The sequence below is a fragment of the Pseudonaja textilis genome, chromosome 1 (assembly GCF_049901715.1).
Source record: "Pseudonaja textilis isolate UNSWEBS1 chromosome 1, rPseTex1.2, whole genome shotgun sequence".
Classification (NCBI taxonomy): Eukaryota; Metazoa; Chordata; class Lepidosauria; order Squamata; family Elapidae; genus Pseudonaja; species Pseudonaja textilis.
The window spans coordinates 274,577,595-274,602,580 of NC_141990.1; the positions used below are offsets into that span (position 1 = coordinate 274,577,595).

General features: G+C 37.8%; 1 long non-coding RNA gene across 2 annotated transcripts in view; it reads left to right on the top strand.

The window, feature by feature from the left end:
• The first annotated feature begins 16,446 nt into the window (after positions 1-16,446).
• The window catches only part of LOC148128217 (uncharacterized), a 30,884-nt gene continuing 22,344 nt past the window's right edge, over positions 16,447-24,986 (top strand). Inside the window, exon 1 of one of the 2 annotated variants that reach the window (XR_015741051.1) lies at positions 16,447-16,644. This is a non-coding gene — a long non-coding RNA (uncharacterized LOC148128217). The remainder of the gene's footprint in view (positions 16,645-24,986) is intronic. The other variant, XR_015741050.1, reaches the window with a different exon arrangement.

A 24,986-nucleotide genomic window follows, 5' to 3' on the forward strand; every position in this document is an offset into this window, starting at 1 on the left:
AATATATACATCGAGGGAAGGCAGATTGCAAGAAGTTGAGTGTAGTTTCAAAATAGGGAGGAAAAAGTATCAATAACCTGCCCTATTGGATGATAGTACTCTGATAACTAAAACATAAATGATGTGCAAATATCTATAATGAAAGTCAAGGAGCACAGTGAAAAAAATCTCTGATTAAAAATTAAAAAGACTAAACCAATGACAACAGAAACCAAAACTGACAATGGGCGGATTTCTTTCTTTTTTTTTGTTTGTCTTTTGTTTGTCTATTAATTAGCAAAAGAAAGGAAGCAGTAGTTCAGAAGAAAGGGACTAGCACTTGGTGAGGCAGTAATGAACGATTTGCATAAATCAGGGGCCCCCAAACTTGGCAACTTTAAGACTTGTGGACTTCAACTCCAAGAATTGACCTCTGGCATAAATGTTCAAACTGATAATTCAAGAGATATTCATTTTCTTTTTTATTTCTTAATTTTATTTACTGGATTTATGCCCCATTTCCCCTTTCACAGTGAAGACAGTATATACTGCCGCCCCTTCTCCAATATCTTGCAATATTGTTTGTGCTAGAAATAATAATTTTGTGTCATCCTGGGAACTTGTCTGGTTATGGATGGATTTAAACTGGGTCTTTTTTTTTATCCTATTCACTTATGCAAATAGGCTCTTAATATGCACTCATTGAGCTGGAGGTAAAAATTTTTTATCCAGAATGGTTTGTTATAAGCAGGTACAGTCAAAGGTATTAGAACAATTTTTTGTGTTAGCTCCTATGTGTAGAATAAAGCTTCTATGTTTGATCATAAGTTGAGACTGCTATGTGAGCGCCATATGACATCAATGAAAATTTGTGGTCATAAATGTTTTAAAGCCCTTGCCTTTTAGGCTGTATCAACACCAGTGAATATATGGAAGCTGTTCTTTACAAAAATAGTTTAAAAAATCCAAGTTTAGTTGTAGTAGGTTAGTGTTATTTTAAGAACATAATATGTAGCCATTAATTTGTAGGGTTATTTAAGCAATGGCTTCTTCCGACTAGGCTACTCTTAAATAGTGGTATATTTTCATCCCAATTCCCATTATTTACTGAAAAGTAAATTCTGTATTTCCCAATAGACCTTCTTGCAATGCACATTAGGAAAGATATTGCATTTCTGTTTTCCTCTGGCCCTTCAACTATATATGAATGGAAAGCATTGTATGAAACATAATAAACTTTAGTCTTATTTTCTTTGGGATGTGGAGCCTTGAGAACTTTCCTTGAAAGGTTGGATATCAAATGTTACAGTAATAAATGTAATGCAGAAAAACAGGTTTTTAATAGTGGTCACATAATACGTACATTTAAAACTTCACAATATACAGTACACTTCTGGTTTGATGAAAGAGGTTCTCTTAAGTGCTTGATAATAAGGAATGTTGTAGCACTCTGATTAATATTGCTGTGTAAATTACTACTTATTTTGATTTGGTCTAAGACACCAAGAATAAGCTGCAGAAATGTTAACTACTTGTGAGATCCAGTTTGGTGTAAGCATTGGGCTAGACACTGTGAGTTGTAGTCCCACCATGGTGATGAAGCCAGAGGGATAACCATGGGGCCAGTCATTTTTTGTCAGCCTGAGAAAGGAGGCAATGGAAGGCTACTTCTGAAAAATCTTGCCAAGAAAACTGCTGGAATTTGTCCAGCCAGTTTTCGCGAATCAGACATGATTGAATGAAAGAAAGGAAAAATACTTACTTAGTGCCTGTTTGCAGGATTATGAAATCCATTAAGTAAAAATGTTCCATTTGGAAAGGCAGAATTCCAGCAAAGCTTCTAATTTTTCCACTGATTGATAGATTTGGAGTACTTTGTAGAGTTGGCTGCACAATGCCAAGAGCTTGGTGCGTGCCAGCCTACCTACCTTACATGAACTTGCTAAGAACCGGTTTTCTGATGTCTTCTCCCAAAATGTCCTCATAGCTTTGGTCTAACTACTCTTCCCAAATATCAGAGAAAAGAGAAGAAAAGGAATCAAGCAAATCCAAGTTATTTTTATTTACTTTTGTCAAGCATTTTATTGATTCCAGCAGTGGATTTATTTATAAGGTGTTTTATAATATCACATGCCTGGGAAACTGAGTATTTGCACAATTTTCCTCTTGCGAAACAAGAGGAATAATAAAATAAAAATGGAAAAAATAGTTGGTACAGCAATCAAAAAAACATGAATGTCCTTTAATAATTTCCATTAATTTCCTTAAGAGTTGATCTGGCTGGATCATCAAAGTTCCCATTCTGCCTATACACAATATCATCTCCAGGACTGTTAATTGCCCTTTGATTCTGCATAATTTTTGTAATTATGTGGCAGAAATTTGTACTGAGTAATATATTTTTCAGCATGAAGGAGTAAAGTCCTGGGTTTACCTATGGCATTTGCTAGTTTTATTTGTCCATTTTGCAAATACACACACACACATAACACACACACACACACACAAATACATATATACATACAAGTAAATATACTTCAGTATATATATGCAGTATTTTCTAATTTTAAGTGAACATTGCATTTATAACAAAAACGTGATGCTACATGTTATATAATGCTTTAAATTAAAAAGAAAAGAAGAAATCAAGACAGTTCTTTCAAAGAAGCACTAAGTAGTTAATGTGAATATTTGGGGTAATTGGCTCTCCAAAGAGAGAGGGATCATTATTTCAGGTTCCCTAGTGAGTGTTAATTAGTCTTATTGCCTCCTTGGTTCACAAAAGAGGATGTTGCTAGTACTGCTAAATCTATAATGACACATACGGTTTTTGCAACATAGGTATTTTAAAATAAGATGACTGACAGTCAGGTAATTCTATTCATAACTGAGCATGCTTACAAAAGTCAGTTGTATTGTGTGGACTGCTTCACATGTGATCAATTTCCAATGCTAAAGTTATTCCTGGGTAGACTTTTGCAGGTGAATCCTGAGCAAAGATAATCAAGTGTGATTATTATCATAAATTTATCTGATTGGCTGCATGTAAACATACACTTAAGAAAGATATTTAGCCAAACACATTATGCATTTCCCGATGCATAAAATAGCTGAAAATGACCCAATCCAAATGCTGTTTTTTGTTTATTTATTTATTTTCCTCTTCAAACATTTCAGAGTAGTTTATAGAATACAACAACGAACTACTTCATATAAAAAGCAAAGGATGTATCCCAGAAAATCTATGGCGCTTCAGAATTCCCCCCCTCTGTGTGTTTGTGTGTGCAGTATTTTCTAATTTTAAGTGAACATTGCATTTATAACAAAAACATTTTTATTAAAATATTTTTTGTTTAAAAAATTATAGTGCTTGGAGTAATTTTTGCTTGAACACTGGACCAAAAATATTTTAAGTAAGTGGATAAATATTTTCCAAGCTAGAAAGAGGCAACTTTGACCACATATGCCTCAGGGGGAATTGTGGGCCCACTAGAATTCAAAACAACAATTTAAAAATCTAGTAGTTGTGATTTGCTGAAGAATTTAAATAACACAATTAAAATATCAGGGATGCGAGGAGTCTCAGTGGTTAAGATGCTGGGCTTCTTGACTGGAAAACTGGTAGCCCAGCTTCGAGACCCGAGGGTCAGATGACGAGGTGAGCTCCTGTCGTTGCCTTAGCGCCTGCTAAATTATCAGTTCAAAAACATGCAAATGTGAGTAGATAAATAGGTACCACTACAGTAGGAAGGTAACAGCACTCCAAGACATCATGATGGCTACAGAAATGTCTTTGTACAGGACTGGCTCAATGGCCTTGACACAGAAATATGAGCACCTCACCCTATAATCAGCAAAAAGTAGCATAGTAAAATCCACAGGGACTCCTTTCTTAGAAGTAGCCACTTTGGTCTGCTAAGTTCAATGCTACCTGGTTCTTTCATCATTTACCTTATCATCTTCAGTTCCCAAACCCAAGGTAAAAAGCATGCCACAATAAGCCAAAAATGTGATGGTAATTATTGATACTGATAATATAATTATTGTGAATATATGATAGGAATAAGAAGGACTGAAAGAATTGTTCATATTTAAAAGATTTCCTCACATTCAGCTCAACTCATGGTGATTACATGACCATAACTTCTGTCACTTTCCTGCAATAGTATGTAAGTAACTTGTCATTACTTTCCAGGATTATTTGACTGATATTACTGGATTTAATGTAAGTCTGATACTGAACTGTTTTTGACACTGGAATTTGATATTTGGATTATCCCTGGATTGAAAAACTGACTGAATAACCTGTGAATGACTTTGGACTGCCTACTTTGGACTTTGCTTAAACCTTTCTGGAAGTAAAAACCTACGTTTACTGTACAGTGTATCTGTGTACTGTGTGTGTATTATTCAAACACTTCTCTCAAATAAGTCCCTGTATGCGCTCATTCTCCTAACGGGGATTTACCTCAACACTGGTTATGGGCCCAGGCCATACCAGGCTCAGATAACTGAGAGTTAGTGTGAATACACAGTACTGTATACAGACAGCTGTTTACTGTTTAACTGTGGTTTACTATCCTGGTAAAGATGGCACAAGACACTTCAACAAGTCTATCACTGATAACCCAGTTGGATGGAACAAACTATGTTTCCTGGTCTATGAAGTGCAGCCTACTTCTGCGTAGAGAAGGTTTATGGAATGTAGTTCAAGACCCACCAGATGTAAATGCTTGGGATCCAAATAATGAGGATGATGCTAAGAAGCTTGCTGACTTTAAACAGAACAACGAATGAGCTCTTTGTATAATTGGACTAACACAGCAGCTAGTCCATATTCGTGGAGAAGAGTCTGCTGCTAGGTGTTGGGAGAATTTGAGGAGGATTTATGTTCGTGACAGTGTAGGTGCACACATACATCTTACACGTAAACTGTTTAGAGCACGTCTTCTGAAAGGTGGAGATATGTTAGCTCATTTGAATTTCATGAAAAGAACTTTTCAAGAGCTACATGAAAAAGAACTAATATTTTCAGAGCTGCATCAAGTTTACATCATTCTTTCCTCATTGGATGAAAGTTATGATGATTATGTATCTTCACTGGAAGTCCTGCCCAGAGATAAACTGACATTGACTGACATAACTGGAAGGTTGTTAGAAGAAGCAAGAAGATGGCTGGATAGGGACCAACTGAGGAAGGAACAACCACAAGAAGAGGATTTGTCTTCAACTGCCTATACTGTTAGGAAATGTTTTTCTTGTGGGGCTAGGGGACATATAGCTAGATTCTGTAAGAAAGGAAAACAACAGAATACTAGTAAACACCAGAAAGCCAAGAAAAGGGTTAGTTTTGCTATGTCTAGCAATTCAACTGTAAACCATGATTTGTGGGTTGTTGATAGTGGAGCATCACAATGCATTACTAAAGATAGAAAAAGGTTTGTAAAGATGTCCACAAGTAAACAACATGTATCATTGGCAAATGGATGGAAGATTAAAGCATCAGGTGAAGGTACTGCATATTGTTCTTGTATAAACGAACATTTAACTATGTTATATGTACCTAAACTAAAATTTAATTTGTTATCAGTAAGGGCTTTAGTTAATCTTGGTTATGTAGTAACCTTTAGGGGAGATAACTGTATAATAGAGAAAGAGGGTAAAAGTATTACTGCTACATTAGAGAATGATTTATATGTGATACATGATGACCAGTTGAAGATGCCTAGCTCAGTTTATAACAATGTTATGCCACATGATGAATGTATACATTTAGTGCATAGACGTCTAGGGCACATTAATTTCAAAATGCTCAAACAAACTGTCAAATTGTCAGAGGAAGTAAAATTGAAACCCTGTAGCAAGTATTTAAACTGTAAAGCTTGTAGCCAAGAGAAAAACAAGGTTACTCCAGCAAACAGACTTAATGGGTTTAAGACCAAAGAACCTTTAGAGGTTGTTTTTACTGATATAATTGGTCCTAAGAAACCAAGTTTAGGAGGTGCCTGCTATATTTTGAGTATTATGGACCATTACTCACGATATGGTTTCTGCTATCTCATGAAAAACAAAACAGAAACATTCCAACATTTCTTTAACTGTCTAAGGTTTGCTGAGAGAAAAATGAAAAGTAAAGTAATTACTTTAGTTACTGATAATGGGACTGAGTTTGTTAACAAAAGATTCCAAACTATGTTGAAATTGGCTGGTGTTGAGCATAAACGTTCTGCACCTTACAGACCACAGCATAACTCATTTGTAGAACGAAGAGGGCAAATATTACAAGCCATGGCTCGCACTATGTTATCTGATTCAGGTTTACCTGAAACACTATGGGATGAAGCCATAATGTGTAGTAACAATGTTTTAAACAATGTAGTTAACACAACAACTGGAGAATTGCCATTCACTCGTTGGCATGGCAGAAAGCCAAATTTAAGTTACCTACACACATTTGGAGCTCCAGCATGGGTGCATATTCCCTCACAAGTAAGACTGAAAGGGCAACATACAGCTAAGAAGTTATTTTTTGTAGGTTTTGTAGGTAGATCGTTTAGATTCTGGGATCAAGGCACAGCTCATGTTTATTGTAGTGCTAGTGCAAAATTTCTCGAGCACGTTGGGTAGAATAAACTGGAACAGGAATCCAGCAATGATATTATTATTGACACCCAAATAGTCCCTAAAGATAAAATCAGTAAACCACAAATAGCCATTAAAGAGGAAGCACAGGAGGAAGTAGAAGAACAGGCACAGGAAGAAATAGAAGAACAGGAGCAGGTGGCACAGGAAAGTCCACCAGTAAGCCCTGTATTACCAAGACGTTCAACCCGAGTAACACGACCACCTGATAGATATCAGGCTAGTGTTGTATGCCAAGTGAATACAGTTCCAAGTAATTATAGTGAACTAAAACTGTATCCTGCTAAGGATCAGGCTGCTTGGCAGAAAGCAATGGATAAGGAACTGGAATCATTAAAAAGACTGGAGGTATATGAAAATGTTAAGTTACCACCAGGTAAACATGCCATAGGATGTAAATGGATATATAAACTGAAGACAGGTGTAGATGGGACTGTTACCCATAAAGCCAGGTTAGTAGCACAAGGGTTCAATCAGACAGCAAATGACTATGATGAGGTGTTTGCACCTAGTCTGAAGGCTACTACATTAAGGGCAGCATTAGTGTGGGCAGCTAAAGAGAAATATATTGTAAATCATTTGGATGAAGAGACAGCTTATCTGCATGCACCGTTGCAACACACTATATATTTAAAGAAAACTTTAGGTCTCAAAAATGATAATACTGATAAAACTAATGATTGCTGGAAATTGAAAAAGAGTCTTTATGGTTTGAAGCAATCAGGATATGAGTGGAACCAATGTATAGTTAAAGAATTAACTAAGATAGGCTTTGTAGCTGCCATGGCTGATCCATGTTTGTTTAAAAGAGAAACTAATGGTGTAATTTCATTGTTGTTATTATTTACTGATGACATAGCATTAATCACCAAACTGAACAAGAAGCTACTGAGATAATTTCACTATTGGAAAAGAAATTTAAGATAAAACAGTTAGGAGAAATCAGACAATATCTTGGTTTAAAGATAAATAGAACTAGGGGAGGATACAAAATCTCACAGGCAGATAAAATTAACCAATTACTAAAAAGTTTTAAAATGGAACTTTGTAAGCTGGCTAAAACACCAATGAGCCAGGAGTTTAGCCATAGTGATGTTCAAAGTCCTGTTTTTGATAAAAACATTTATCAGTCCTTGATTGGTAGTTTATCTTATCGCAGTAATTTGTCAAGGCCAGATATAGCATACAATATTAACCAATTAGCGAGATTTAATACTGAGCCAACTGAAAGGCACTGGCAAGCTGCTAAATGTGTGTTAAGATATCTGAAACAAACAATGCATTATGCATTGTATTTGGAGCCTAAAGATGAACTGAATTTGACTGCATATGCTGATGCAAGTTTTGCTACAGACATAAATACATGAAAATCTACATCGGGTACTGCTGTATTATTGGGAAAAGCATTGATTGGATGGAGGTCTATTAGACAGAAACATCTAAGTTTATCAACAATGGAGGCTGAATTCTCATGTTTGTCTTTATTATGTACAGATTTAGTTTTGTATAAGCAATTATTGATTGATATGGGAATTAATGTAACAGATCCTATTGTTATTTACGAAGATAACCAATCAGCAATACAGATGGCTTCAAATATTGCTGTTAAAACAAGAACGAAACACACAGATTTAAGATATTTAAATGTGAGACAATGTGTGCAAAGTAAGATGATTAAGCTAGAATACTGTATGTCAGAAAACAATATAGCAGATCATTTTACAAAGGCCCAAGGCTCTATAAAGCATAAGGCTAGCTGTGAAGATTATGGACTTAGAATGTAAGGTTGTATATATTATCTTACCCAAAAGGGGAGAATGTTAGGAATATAAGTCACCTAACAGGTATTTGGGTTAGAAATATATAAAGCAGGATAAACATTTTAGTACTATATCTTTAAGGGAATGCAAGAGCATGCAATTGGGTGTGGTTTTTCAAACGGCCATAAGATGGAGCCAGAAACCTGGTTTGTTCAGTCTGAGTCTCAGAAGAGAGTGTGTCTGAGTGATTATATCTGTTTCCTTCTGTTGGAAAGTATTGCCGTTGCTCCATTTTTCCTAATTGACTGATATTACTGGATTTAATGTAAGTCTGATACTGAACTGTTTTTGACACTGGAATTTGATATTTGGATTATCCCTGGATTGAAAAACTGACTGAATAACCTGTGAATGACTTTGGACTGCCTACTTTGGACTTTGCTTAAACCTTTGTGGAAGTAAAAAACTACATTTACTGTACAGTGTATCTGTGTACTGTGTGTGTGTATTAGTCAAACACTTTTCTCAAATACGTCTCCCTGTATGCGCTCATTCTCCTAACGGGGAATTACTTCAACAGAATCCATTATTATACCCTACAACAGAGGTCTCCAAACTTGGCAACTTTAAGCCTTGTGGACTTCAACTTCCCTACAACAACAAAGTAGGCATTCATTGAATGTCTCCCGTATTTGTTTTGTGATCTGGCCTGCTTCAAAGGGCTATCGCCAGGTCATTTCTTTCAGGAAAGATCAAAATGACCATACCAAAGGCAGATTACCAGTGTTTTTGTGCTTTGAGTACTAAAGAGATGGAAAAGATGACAGCAAGGCTTTGATTTGGTGGCTACCATCTTGATTTTTAAATTCTTCTGACTCATGGGCATCACAAACATCCTCTTTTTGTCCTTACCCAGTGGTTTTGCCCTAAGAAAAGTTGGAGATGCAACAGAAGTTCAAAAGCCTGGATGGAACAAGACTTTGGCTCATGAAAGCAGGTTATTCTTTTGGATTGCCCATGTTTTCAAACATCTGAATGGAAGAACCTGGATTTGGTCCCAGATTTGATTTTTGATAACCCCACACAGACAGATACGGGAGAGTGGTGTGAGGTCAAACTGGTCAAACTGAAGATAATAACAGACATGTTTCAAAATATATCTTCACTTGTTAGTATTTTTGTATAGTCTGGTATTGTTATAAAAGGAACATGGACTAATGTTTTGGATAGTGAAAAGACAAACTTAGAAGCAAACGTTCAGTTAATTTGTTCAAGCACAGTTTGGGCAAATTTGCTGTGCTGTCAAACTGCTGTATATGCATGCTAATTCTTTGAGTAAATGTATTTGTTTGAAATTCCTCTTTGGTTATGGTCCCTTGGTTCAGATTTCTTGGCTGAGTTGTATGTTGCTCTCTAGCCATAGTTTACTTGTTTTCTTGGAGCTAACCTTAACCTTTGCATTGTATTAAACATGAAAAACAGGTAATTATTTTTATCCTGTCATAAAAATTTTATCTATGTAACTGGAAGATGGTTTTAAGTTTTGTTTGTTTATGTTTGTTTAAAATAAAATAAAATAACTAAAAAAAATTATCTGTTTACAAATGCATCATTTCCTTGTGTTTTCTACTTATATGCTCATTATTTTATAGAATTATTCATGCAATGTGGACTTCATTTATTAGCTGATATCCATAGTTGTGTGAATGAAGTTCCTGTTGCTCTACCATCTTCCTCTTTTCTACCATTTTTTTACACTTCCTTTTGCAAATCTGCTGCAAAGGGGATTCCCATCCTTCAACATAGAGATAGGAGGCTAAAGAGGGAAGGAAAGAAAATACATTTTTTTTCAGTTGTGTGCATTCAGTTAGCAGACAAAAATGTTTGAATACAACCTACTGAATTTACATATTCTTCTAGTTTATCTGATAACTAGATTTTGATTGATTATTAGATGTACAAGATAGAAAAGGCCAGGAAAGGAACTCCGTAGGAAGGCTGAAATTATTTTTATTGAACTTGGAAATCATAATTGAATCTTGCAAGTCTGATTGTGCTGTACCTGCTCCTTATTATACTGTAGTGAATTACAGAGAATGTCTGCCTGAGTCACTTCCAAATATTATCTTCTTGTGGACCTAGAAAAGGCTTCAACTCTTTATGCTTAGGCAATGAAGCTTGTATATCTCTGTGTATATATATATATATATATATATATCATCTTCCTTACTTTCAGTCCTAGGCTACTTTAACCTTATATGACTGGATTTGTTTTACAACCAGAACAGTGGTGGGATTCAAATTCTTTTACTACCAGTTCTGTGGGCGTGGCTTGGTGGGCGTGGCTTGGTGGGCATGGCAGGAGAAGGATACTGTAAAATCTCCATTCCCACCCTACTCCAGGGAAAGGAGGCAGAAAATAGATGGGGTGGGGCCAGTCAGAGGGGGGGGGGGCAGTAAATTACTCAAAATTTCTGCAGCCGGTTCTCCAAACTATTCAAAATTTCTGCTACCAGTTCTCCAGAACTGGTCAGAACCTGCTGAATACCACCTCTGAACCAGAAGGAGTAGATTGGAACACTATTCTAGAACATAGAATAACAGAGTTGCAAGGGACCTTGAAGGTCTTCTAGTCCAAACCCTGGTTAGGCAGGAAACCCTACATCACTTCAGACAAATGAATCTTCTTAAACACTTCCAGTGTTGGAGCATTTACAACTCCTGAAGACAAGTTGTTCCACTGATTAATTGTTCTAACTATCAGGAAATTTCTCCTTAGTTCAAAGTTGCTTCTCTCCTTGATTAGTTTCCACCATTGCTTCTTGTTTTACCCTCAAGTGCTTTGGATAATAACTTGATCCCTTTTCCTTGTGGCTGTTCCTTAGATATTGGAACACTGCTATCATATCACCCCTAGTCTTTCTTTTCATAAGACTAGACATATCCAGTTCCAGCAACTGTTCTTTATATGTTTTAGCTTCCAGTCTCCTAATCATCTTAGTTGCTCTTCTCTGCACTCTTTCTAGAGTCTCAACATCTTTTTACCTGTTATATTATATCTATTATAATTGTATTCTGTAAACTTCTATACAAATTCTGTACAAATATAATACATCTACTGTGTTTCTCATAAAATAAGCCAGGGCCTTATTTTTTTTGACCCCCCCCCCCCCAAATGGCTAGGCGGTCTTTTCGGGGGTGACTTAATTTCCCCTCCATGTGCACCCTCACCTAGAGCGTCCCACAGGCAGCCACGCCTCACCACCAGCTACTTCTATCGGCTGTTAGGAGCATCCCGTGGGCAGACTTGCATTGCCACCAGATCACTCCTAAGGGCGATCGTGGCGGAGCACAGACAGCTCCCTACTCCCACCAAGCGCCTTTGCTGCAGACCCGGGTATGGTGCTGGCTGCAGGCTGGGTCAGCGGGTGATGGCAGCATGGATGTCAGCCTCAGCAGCGGCGGGGCACTTTGCATCATGGGACCTTTGTCGGCCTCTGCTGCTGCTTCCTCCACCACTGTCACTTTTCCTTCTGCCTTCGCCATGGCTTATGCCGGGTGCGGAGTGTTTCCATTGGGTAAGACTCAGAATCCTGCTGGACATCACTGTGCAGTGGGTAGCAGAGAAGTGGCCCTTCCAGCAGGTGGAGGAATGGTTCGAGCACATCCCAGAGTCTGTGCAGTGCCGCATCATCTACTGGTCCTTCCCCCGCAGCAAGAGAGAGATCTGCATGTATTCTTCCTTCAATACCACTGCCACTGCCAAGGATTCCTCCACTGGCAGCATTTCAGCCACTTCCTGGGGCGGGGGCCGCCTCTGTAGCTTCTATGGTTCCCGATGGTTGTGGTGCCTCTCTCGCCAGTGCCGTCTCCAACAACAGCAGCAGAAGCAGGGAGATCAACAATGCCTCTCCTGGTGGCAGCAGCAACAACAAAACAGACCCCACTGCCAATGAGAACTGCCTGCCCTTCCACAAGGGCATTGCTTTGTTTGACGGTGGCTGCGTCAACAACATCCTGCAAGTCGGTGAGTCATTTGGGCTTTGGTGGGTGGAAGCGGTGGTGGGAGGGTGATGCCATCATTTCTCTCCCCCCCATGCCCCGCTTTTTTTCCTGCCCCAGAGCTTCGGGTCATGGTTTCGTCAGAGTCTGTCCCTCCCGGCCTCTTTTTTCAAGTGGACTCTCTTGGCTCATTCATCTGTACAGTCAGCTGCTCTCCTCTTGCTCCAGCCACCCAAAAACTCCCCATGGACCTTTCCCCCTCTTTAAGTTTTCTTTATTCTCATTCCCTCCATCAGTTCCCTAAGAATACAGACTGGCCAGGCAGCTTTCTCCTCCCTCCCCGCCTCCCAGTAGTGTCTCCTCCTTTAAATCTCCTGTCTTGGTCCCTCCCACTTCTCCAGCTGTTGTTGGAGATGGTGCTGGCGAGAGAGGCACAACCACCAGCGGGAACCGTGGAAGCAATGGAGGCTGCTTCCCCGCCTGAGGAAGCAGCTGAAATGCTGCCGGCGGAGGAATCCTTGGCAGCGGCGCCACTGTTGAAGGAAGAATACATGCAGATCTCTCTCTCACTGTGGGGGAAGGACCAGTACACGATGCAGTGCTGGGGCTCCTGGATGTGCTCGAACTGTTCCTGCACCTGCTGGAAGGGCCACTTCTCCACTATCTACCATGCCACGATGTCCTGCAGGGACTCCTTGTCTTGCCCAATGGCAGCACTCCAAATGCAGCATAAGCCATGGTGAGGGCAGAAGGGAAAGTGATGGCGGCAGAAGAAGCAGAAGTGATGGCTGATGAAGGTCCCGTGATGCAAAGTGCCCTGCTGCCTCTGAGGCCAACACCCATGCCGCCGCCGTCCGCCTGTTGACCTGGCCAGCAGCCAGCATCATATCCAGGTCTGCAGCAAAGGTGCTTGGCAGGAGTAGGGAGCTGTCTGCGCTCCGCCATGATTGGCAGTTAGAAGCAGCCTGATGGCAAGGCGAGTCTGCCCATGGAATGCTCCTAATGGCCGATAGAAGCGGCTGGTGGTGAGGCATGGCTGCCCACAGGATGCTCCTAATAGCCATTAGAAGTGGCATGGTGGTGAGGTGAGTCTGCCCATGGGGTGCTCTATCCGAGGATGCCGGCAGGGCACTCCTAACGGCAAGTTTCCCCCCACCCTTCCCCCCATTTCTCTTCACCTCATTCAAGTGATGTGAGAAATGGCAGGGTTACGCCCAAATTTTGGGGGCGGGGCTTAATTTCACCTCATGCCTTTAAAACAATGCTGGGACTTCCTATTGGGGGGAGTGTATTGTTGGAGAAACAGTATTATAATTGTAGTAAAGTCTAAATAATATTTTACATATTTTATTTGTTTCTAGGTAACTGCAAAATATTATTTATGAAGGTGATTTTAGTAACTGTGCTATTTGGAATAGGGCTTTCTCTATTAATATGTTTGGAGAACACACTATTAGAAATAAAGCAAGAACTAATCTCATTTTGACATTCATCTGAATAAAAAATAAGTTCAATGTGGAAAACAATAAGGTATAACTCTGGTGCAGGCAGTGTATTTTGCTCTTACCACATATTGCAATGGCCGATCTAAAATATCTACTTTCAATCCCTTGAAGGTGAGAACATCTATGGACACATTTTTGAATCTTGCTTTTAATTCTGATGTCAGGTCATTTGAGAAATTGCACTCATTTTGAAGGAACACAGTAAAACTCCCATTCAGAACTTCTAAATATGAGGTTTGAGGAAAGGCAGGAATGGAGTTGAGTGTTTGGTTTCATTCTGTTCAATATTTATATGACCATTCCTCTTATATACAATAATTCTGAGAAGTTAATAGCAACAATAAAACATAAAAAGAAAACAAAAACAGTAACATCAAAACTACAGTTCATGGTGCCTCAAAGACCATACTCCCCAATGAATTACTGAACTCCAGTCTCATCTTAGCCCAGCACTTAGGGAAAACCAGCTCTTCATAGTCTTCTGGAAATCTAAAAGTGTGAGGCCTTCTGAATCTTAGGGGAGATGATTATTATTATTTTTAATCCACCTAAGCATTTGAGAGCTCATGATTGCAGAGATGAAATACTGTATTTATGAGGCACTCATATACAGTGTTAACAGCTATGATGGTGGACAAGTTTGTTTTTATATGATTGTATTTATGTAAAAGTCTTCTGTTTCTGTAAACTGCCTGGAGATGCATTGCATGACAGATAGCATGTAAATATTTGAAAGAAAGTGATAAAGGAGTGAAGGGGAACAGGGAAAGAATTCAGGGATTCAGTTTCAGCTGCAGAAAGAACAGAGGGTCAACTCATCAGATTTGGTAAATGTGGAACTTTCTGAAAAGAGACACTCCAGGGAGTGTACTTATAGTAGTAGGCTACTATATCAGTTATAATCCTAGAATCAAGTTGAAAGTGAATTAGATATCACCTCCCTGCTCAGTGCAGGATTCACTAGAGCATGTTTGACATCTCACCATCCAGCACCAGTGAGGGAGATAAAGGCATTTTGGTGGTTAAGGTATCAGGCTAGAGACTTGTGAGTTCTCATTTGACCTTAGGCACAAAGCCAACTGGGTGATTATGGCTCAGTTATTTTCCTCAGCCATAGGAAGAAAATAATAGCAGACAACTTCTGAAAATGCTGTTGGGAAAACTGCAGGGACTATTCCAGACAATTGCCAGGAGTCAGTATGAGTAGAAGACACCCTGTCCCGACAAAGAGAGGAGAAATTGCTCATTTTCTCCATAAGGCAGGAATTCATATGTTTCAGTCACATCCCTGCTGAATCATATCCCTGCTTTTTTTTTTCAAGCTAAAGAGTCTCAAATATTTTAGACTGTAGGAAAGGCGATGAAGGTTCTTTACATCCTAAATCTAGTATAACATCTGACTACTAAACAGAAAAGCCAGGGTATTACAGAAAAATAAAAATTAGGAAAATCCGGGACCTTTAGATTTTTAAAAAATTGATTCAAAATTTGAATTGATTCAAATATTTGAATTGAATTGGTTTTCTTCAAACTGTGGGAACAGCTTGGAAAATGGGTATTTTTACATAGACAAATATCTGTCCAAATGCATGAACCGGATCTGAATCTTTTTGATATGATTTGATTTAAAGACATCTGGTCTGATTTGAACATTTATGTTGAAGGGGCAATTTAACAATTGTTTCTTCAGAACAAATTTTCAAACTGAATATTCGCTCAGCTTTCGGGAAACTGTAAAAGAAGCAAAAATGTAGGACTTAATTAGAGAAATTACCACTACAGAGAAGTAAATTCTGAACAATTTTATGGACAAGTATGAAATCAGTTATTAAAAGATTATGGCAATAAGAATTCAGATTATATTACTGAATCTGATGTCACCAATATTTATAATAAACTTAATTTAGTTTCAGAATATAAACAATTGTGTCATTTTGTATTGATATTGTAAAATTCCCTCCAAAGTTTCTGGATTCATACGTTGAATATTCATGTTTTGGGGTCTACATTTCCAAAATTCTCAGATGTTGACAAGTTGGGAATTGTAGTTCCAAGACATCTGGAAAACAATAGGTTACGGAAAGCTGTTTTGCAAAATGCCTTTGCTCTTGAGGCTAAATTGAATGTGACACTAGATTGTTGTACTTTTTTTTAATGTTTTCAGGATGCTGCTTTTGTTTTGTTTTTTACATGACGTTGTTTTTATGGTTTAGTTTAAGTGTAAGCTGTTCATGGGACCCATTAAGATGAAAAAATAGAGTGTAAATAATTATATAACTCAAGCCAAGAAGAATCCCAGACAATTAAATATATAAAGATTAGAGAAGTCAACCTTTTATTTGTTACTACTGACTTTAAAATAGAATGATAAAACCCAGTTGTGAATTTCCGCTTTTCTTCCTTTTGGAGAAGATACACTTTATAGATCCCATTTAAGATTATAATATGCATTCTAGCAAACCTACATATGCAACAGATTAGATCAAAGACATGACGGGGTAAATAAAAAAAGATCAAAGGTTGAAACCATATGATTCCTGCCACAAAAAAGTAAGGTTTTTTTCTTTTAATGTAATCAGCATGGAGTATTTAATTGTGTATTCCGCCTTTATTTCTCAATTATATAAGCTGTAACGTTAAGAAAAATGACATTTGTGGACATTACCTATTTTTTGGATAGCTAACTACCAAGGAAGAGGAAGGGCTGCTACCAAAGCTAAAATCACATAAAAGGGATCTAAGCCTGGGACAAGAAGGTAAGAGAAGTAAACATTTTAAAGAAGCTCCTCCCTAGATCACACAAAGATAAAGAAAGGGAGAGGGAAGTGTATTCCGCCTTGAAATATTTTATACTATAGCTTTACATTAAGAGTAATACTGACCTACATGCTATTGGTTTCACAGTCTGATTTATTATGAAGAACTGATATCTCTTAATGTGGTAGCCTACTCCATTAGCTGATAGCTTGTACAACATACCTTGGAAATATGGTCATTTAGCCAACTTAAATCCATATATATGATTACTTTAGCATAATTTGCAAACTCATATACACTGGCTTGTGTTAACTGTTGTTTTTATATGCAAATGCTTTCAAATATACTGCTTGATAAATTGTGATAAAACATTGCAAAATCCTCAAGGGCAGAAATCCAAATGAGGTTTTCATCCTACCATGTTTCTACAACAATACGGCCTCCACCAATAGGAAGGCCCAGCATGTTTTATTGGCATAAAATCAAATTAAGTCCCTCCCCCCAAATTAAGGCCTATATTAAACATATGAAATGGGGGGGGGAATGGGGGGGTCTTGCCGTTAAGAAGTACTTTTGTTGCATACCCAGATATGGTGCTGCCTGCGTTGACTTTGGCATTGGTGGGGCACTTCATATCAGGAGACCTTCCTCCACCATTGCTTTCCCTTCTCCCTTGCTGCTGCAGCATTTAGAGCAATGCCGCAGTGTTTGGCGCAGCCACGCGCAGCCAGCCAGGGCTCCTCCCTGCAACCGGAGCCCAGCGGAGACATTCAGCTTCAGGCGCTCCTGTCGCCACCTTCCCTTTGCCTTAAAAGGCAAAGCCAATTTTTTAAAAGACAGCACCCTACTACCGGTACGACAAAGCCTCCCCTGCCTGAGAGGGCAGCCCAACCCCACGTGGGGAGGCGAATCTCCCGGGGCTGCAGCACAGCATCGGCCCACCCTGGGAGAAGCACCCAACCGCCATCCCTGCCTGGCGCCAGGCAGAGTGCGAAGAGCTTCACCTGCGGTGCCCAGCGCAGCTGACAGGCAGGCCCTCCTGCCCAGCGGCGGAGCTCTCACCAAGGCAGCGAGCTCCTCCCTGCTTGACCCTCTGCTTATCCTGTCAGGGCCACGCCAGAGCCGTGTGGGCTGGGCAGAGCCAGGAAAGCAAGCCGCAGGTGCGCACCTGCCTGCCAAGCAAAAGAGCCGGGCCGACCCAAGCTTGGCTTCCTTCCCAAGTCCCTCCAGCCCAAACCTGAAGGGGCCACCAGGAGAGGCCACCCAAGGCAGTGATAGAGGCCACCCATCCATGGACAGTGAGGCAAGGCAACGGCCTGCGCTGCATCCTCCTCTGAACTGAGCCCTGCCAAGTCAGTGCCTCTGCCTGATGCCTGTTCCGCTGCAGCATTTGGAGCTGCTGGCGCATTTGGAGATGCGAGGGGATGGGGACGGGCTGGGTGAGGGGTGGAAAGGATGGGCAGCTTCGGGCTCTCTCTGCCGGCCAGGGAAGCAGCACTGCCATCACCTCGCCTCCCTGTCTGCAGACGGGTGGGTGCTATCACTGCCTCGGGCAGCCTCTCCCGTGGCCCCTTCGGGTTCACGCTGGAGGGACTTGGGAAGATGGCCTAGCCATTTTTTCGGGGCTCAAAAAAAAAAAAAAAAAAGACCCGGCCTTATTTTGTGAGAAACACAGTAAAATAGAACTTGGTATCAGTCAAAATGACTTGTTTGACCAGGGATAAGACTGTAAGTACTTTTTATTAAAGACTGGAAATCCTATGGACTTTTTGCTGAAAATGGGGGAAAAAATGAACTGCATGATTGATGGATTTGCTGATAGATAGAATGTAGAATACTTTATTGGCCAAGTGTGATTGGACACACAAGGAATTTGTCTTGGTGTAAATACTTTCAGTATGTATAAAAGAAAAGATACATTCATCAAGAGTCGAGAAGGTACGATACTTAATGATAGTCATAGGGTACAATAGCAATCAAATCATACTATGAAACAGTCAATCTAAATCATAAGTATATAAGCGACAAAGTTACAGTCATACAGTCACAAGTGGGAAGGGATGGGTGATAAGGAGTTATGACAAGATTAACAGTAATAGTAGTGCAGACTTTGTAATAGTTGAACAGGGTTGAGGGAATTATTTGTTTAGCAGAGTGCTGGCTTTTGGGGAAAAAAATGTTCTTGTGTCTAGTTGTTCTGGTGTGCAATGCTCTATTGAGGGAAGGAGTTGAAACAGTTTATGTCCGGGATGTGAGGGGTCTGTAAATATTTTCACAGCCCTCTTTTTGACTTGTGCATTATACAGGTCCTTGATTAAAGGCAGTTTGGTAGCAATTGGTTTTTCTGCAGTCCAATTACTCTCTGAAGTCTGTGTTTGTCCTGTTGGGTTGCAGAACCAAACCAGACATTATAGAGGTGCAGATGATAAACTCAATGATTCCTCTGTAGAACTGTATGCTCCTTGGGCAGTTTGAGCATTCTGAGTTGCTGCAGAAAGAACATTCTTCGTTGTGCTTTTTTGATGACGTTTTTGATGTTAGGCTTCCATTTTAGGTTATGTGATATAGTAGAACCTATTGTTGATATGGTGTTGTCTAGTATTGTAAGAGGTGGTAGTATGGGAGGGTTTCTTCTAAAGGAGGGTTTCTTCTAAAATTAAAATTAAAAGGGGTTGAACATGAGAAGAAGGGAATTTTAATGTAATTACATTCAAGGAGAACAGAGATAAGTTTGTAACTTGTAAATAGGATTGAAAGTAACTTTTTTATGTTTCTTTTCTTTTCACATTTTGGGATCTTTTTTGTTTCTTGTTTTTAATCTTCCTCTATATTAATTCATTTTTTTCTTTTACTTTTGTGAAAATCTTTAATAAAAAAATTAAGAAATAAACTGTGATTATTCAGTAGCCAGGTATCACTTGTTATATCTTGTTCTGGTGTTTGAATTTGATGCTTCTTTTTGGCAACCCAACTTAGGACTTCTAAACATATTCATTATCTAGTATTCTGTTTATGGTACTGTAGTACAGCTCATCTGATTGCTGATGCTATTTTTGTACATCAGTTTCATTTCCCCCTTTTTAATCCCTTTGTTTCTCTCTCTGTGTGCCTCTGTCTCTCTGGGTTCTCTCCTTCTTTGCAAACATTCCTATTTTCTGTTCCTTAAAAGTTTTACATCCTGGCCATCTTCTCTGTCAAAATTATACTCTATGAGTAATTAATATCAGCATGAGAATACTAATGTGTCATTGTTCATTGTTAAAAGTTAACTCTTTATACTGACAATTAAGAAAAAAGAAAAGCACACAGCACTCCAGTTTACTATTTTGAGTTATCCAAAAATTCATTCTTTGCTCAGCAAGATGTTTATGTAGCACTTAGCACCAAACTAGCAAAATAAAGAACTGTAAATATAAAGAAGGTAAGTAGGGAGGGAGATGAACAGTTTTAAATAAATGCAGAAGAAGCAAACTTCCTGTAATTATCAACAATGGTGGGTTAGGATTGCTCATTTATCTATTTTGAAAATGCTGGGTTTCCCCCCCCCCCCACAAACTTAGCACATTTTAAAATGAAAACTAGTACTTGTATTTTACTTAAGCCCCACTGCTCTGTAATTTGATAGATATCACAGGATGGAAATGCACCTGAATTCTTTTATGCATCTGAGCTCTTCACTTGTTAAACGTGCAGTCCTACACACACATACGATAAATTACCTGATAAACTGTTGTAAACTTTTAAAAAACAAAATCACAGTGAAGATATATTTAGCAATCTCAACTGAAATTAACAATCATATTCTTAATATGTTTATAGGTTTAAATTTCTCTTTACATATACACATACTCCTCACTTAACAACAGGTTGCTTAGGAATTCTTTAAAATTTTGATGGGAAACTAAGCTACTTATGACACGTTGTGAACTTCCAATGGCTGCACTCACATTCCACATTCCCATTTTTGGCACTTGGCAACCAGTTCTCCTATATGGCCAGGCATAGCATTCCGAGGTCACCTGAGAGAATAGATGGCATACAAATAGTTGTATAAACAAATAAACGTACAACCAAATAATCCTCTCTTCTGCTACCATCATCACCTCTGTTTAATATACTGGTTTTTACATGTTTTTGCCAGTGCAAAGCCGTGCCATAGCTATACAGTAACCAGGATAGATATATGGCATGGTTTAACACTTTGTAAAATATCTCATCATTCCTTATCTCCCCTCCCACTTGTGACTGTATGACTGTAACTTTGTTGCTTGTATTCTTTTGACTGTTTCCTAGTATGATTTGATTGCTTATTGTACCCTATGACTTTTATTAAGTGTTGTACCTGATGATTCTTGACTCTTGACGAATGTATCTTTTCTTTCATGTATACTGAGAGCATTTTCACCAAGACAAATTCCTTGTGTGTCCACTTGGTCAATAAAGAATTCCATTCTATTCTACACTGGATGGGTTCTCACAGACAAAATATAATCATCACTTTACATCCATTGAAAATGTAAAGCCTGAGTTTCAGTCAGTTTAGAACTATATTCGTTCTGAGCAAAGAGGCTATATAAGGCATTTGACACTCTGTGTGTTTACTTAGAACTAATTCTCACTGAGATCACTGAGAACTTTGAAATAGAGAGGATTCTGCTACAATATATTCCTTATGGAAAATCTTCCACTCAACTCCATTTAAAATGAAAGGGTTCACTAATTGTGGGCTTGGTGTGGCAGAACATTTTAAATATAGGCCTTATCCCCATTCTTACTTAAACTGACTTCATTCTAAGCAGGTCAACAGAAGTTTAGCAGTAAAGAAAGTTTCTGTGGAGCTTTCTCAGTTATGAACTAATATTCTAGTTAGGATGACTGTGTGGTTATTTTGTTTTTTTAAAAAAAAGATTTGGTGGGTTCTTGGGTATTCCAAATATAAAGGCTGGATCCACCAAAGAAAATAAATGCCTAAATCCAAGGGATGTGATTCTGTGACAGTTGTCTGAAAACAATATTGCATCATGCTTGTTCATGAGTTGATCCAGGATGATTTTATGTAACAGTGTTGGTAAGAGCCACTGTATCAGAGCAATGTGGCAGCAGTGGACAAAGCTATTGTTACATATCATACAATTCCAAGAGAACTGAGAGAGAAGAATGATACAGTATGTTAGAAACAATTTTCATGCATGCACTGAAATAAGCTCAGTAAGCTTCACCTCTTGTTTTATATGATTCAGAAACAAAAGTCCATTAATGCACCTGGATTCATTGGTTATAATGGTGACAGAAATACTTTTTTGCGTGGCTTTCTTTAAGGTATTCTAATTAACCTTGTATCACTGACTCCATCTTTTTATTTTGATGGATTTTAGAGGCCAGGTAATACATTCATTTACCCAAACATGTTAGGCCATTTTTTAAAAATTTTTTTATTGATTTTTAAAACAAACATGAGCAAACAAAACATAAAAACATCAAGCCATCTTCCATATATATACATACAGTGTTCCAGTTGGTTTACAAATTGTTTAGTGCTTCCATTTCGTAGTCTTCAATTACAATTACATTTTATATACTCTCGTACTTTCAATTAAATATTAAATACATTAATATCATTATTAATCAATCATTCGACTATACTTTTATTCATTCATGTTTTACGAAATAATCATATTTTACTTAATTTGTTTTATAACGGTTCATATTATCACCCCAAATCTATCCTAAAATCATTTTGTAGATACAATAAGAAAAGAATACATCTTTATATATTTATTATTTTCTAAGAATCTACATATTTCATTACTATGTTTTATTGTCTAACCATTGATAGAATAGATCCCAAATTTTTATAAAATTGTTTATCATCTTGTTCTCTAATTTCAAATGTCAATCTACTCACTTCAGCACATTCTAATATTTTCTTAATGATTTCCTCTTATGATGGTGTTTTCTCATTTTTCCAGTTTTTAGCAAATACAATCCTAGCCGCCGTTAATACATTTTCAATCAGGTATTTCAAGTCTTTACTATATATTTCAGGTAAAATTCCCAATAAAAATATCTCTGGTTTCAAATCTATATGCTTTTTTGTCATTTTTTCAACCACGTGTGGATTTTAGTCCAGTATTTTTTAGCATCCGCACAAGTCCACCACATATGGTAATATGAGCCAGGTGTCTGATGACATTTCCAACATTTTTCAGATTTATTCTTGAACATTCTTGCTATTCTTATTGGGGGGAAATGCCACCTGTAAAACATCTTATACAAATTTTCTTTATATGCTGTTGACATTGTCATTTTATAATTTTGAGACCACAGTTTTTGCCATTTCTCTAGATCAATTCCATATCCAAAATTCTTTCCCCAAGCAATCATAGTTTCTTTAACTTGTTCTTCTTCTAGTTCAATTTCTAATAAATATCCATACAATTTTTTAATCACCTTTTCGTCAGTACCTGTCAAAATCTTATCTAAGTCAGTCAGTTTATCATAGAAACCTTCTGTTTTAGAATCTTTATCATACCTTGAATGTATTTGCACATATGAAAACCTATTCATCTTTATACCTTGTTCCTCTAATTTTTGCATAGATTTAAGTTCACCCTTTTCATTCAATATTTCACTATATCTAACTGTTTGTTCCTTTTTGTATATTATAGGATAAGAAAATGCTTCAATAGTCGATAACCAGACTGGAATTTTCAAATAACTTTGTCTTTTAATCTTCTCCCAGTTTAACCACAGACTCCCATATATAATGTCTTCTAAAATACCCCTGTGTTTTAGTTCCTTTATACCATAAAAAGCATGCCACCCCAACAACAGATCATGTCCTTCTAATGTCAACAATCTAGTCTTTCTTAATGTTATCCATTCCTTAACCCACATCAAATTTGTAGCTTGGTAGTACAACTCCCAATTAGGCAAACAAAATCCTCCTCTTATTCTAGCATCTTGCAAAAGTTTTAACTTTATTCTCGCTTTCTTACCTTGCCATATATATTTTAACACATTTTATTTAAATCTTCAAAGTAATCTTTTCCAAGCCTAATTGGAATTGTTTAGAACAAATATAAAATTCTGGGTAATATATTCATCTTGATTGTTGATATTCTTTCTATTAATGACAGTTGTAAATTTTCCCATTTCGCCAGATCTAGAGCTATCTGCTGCTTAATTTTGATATAATTATTCTCTTTTAGTGTACTGCATCTTGCTGTAAAATATATCCCCAAGTACTTGATCTTATTCGTGACCTGGATTTTCAGTAGATCTGCTAGTTCTTCCTTTTGTCTTGGTAACATATTCTTTGTCAAGATCTTTGTCTTATCTTTATTTATTTTCAAGCCAGCCACCTTTCCATATGTCTCTATCTTTTCTTTCAATTTTGATGCTGTTTCTAGTGGGTCTTCTAAAATAAAAACCAGATCATCTGCAAGTGCTTGCAATTTAAATTCTTCCTTTTTAATTTTCATCCCTTTTATATTCTTTTCATCTCTAATATTTCTATTTAGCACTTCCAAGGTTAACACAAACAGCAGAGGTGATAGTGGGCACCCTTGTCTTGTTCCTTTTCTTATATCAATAGAGTCTGTCAGTTCTCCCTCTATCATTACCTTTGCCATTTGCTTACGATATATAGCTTCTATTGCTTGAATAAATTTTTTAGCAAAGCCCATCTGTTCCAGCAGTAATAACATGAATTGCCAATTCACATTATCAAATGCCTTCTGTGCGTCTTTAATTTGTCTCTTTGGCAGAAATCCATTTTGATCAGGATAAAATTGTATTTTTTAAGTCTTTCTGCCAATATTAAAGCAAAAATTTTATAATCTGCATTTAGTAAGGAAATAGGTCTATAGTTCTTGATTTGTAATGGATCGGCCTCCTCTTTTGGAATAAGTGTAATATAAGCTTCTGACCATGATTTAGGTATCCTCTTCTTTAACATAACTTCATTCATAACTTCTAGCAATGGAAGGTTCAACAATTCTTGTAATGTTTTGTAAAATTCTGCCGGAAGTCCATCTGGGCCTGGTGCCTTTCCATTATTTTGCTTCTTGAGTGCTTCAGTTAACTCCATCATCGTTATATTGCTTTCTAACATTGTTTCAATCCCTTTAGGTATCTGGGGTAGATTAGCATTCTGTAAATACTGTTTAACTCCTCATCAATATTCTCTTGTGTGTATAGTTTCCCATAATAGTCTGGTATAATTTCCTTCTTCTCTTTATTATCATAGCAAACTTGGCCTTGGTCATCTATTAATTGCAATTTTTCCTTGATTCTTTCTCCTTTCTCAATTTATATGCTAACCATCTACCTGGTTTAT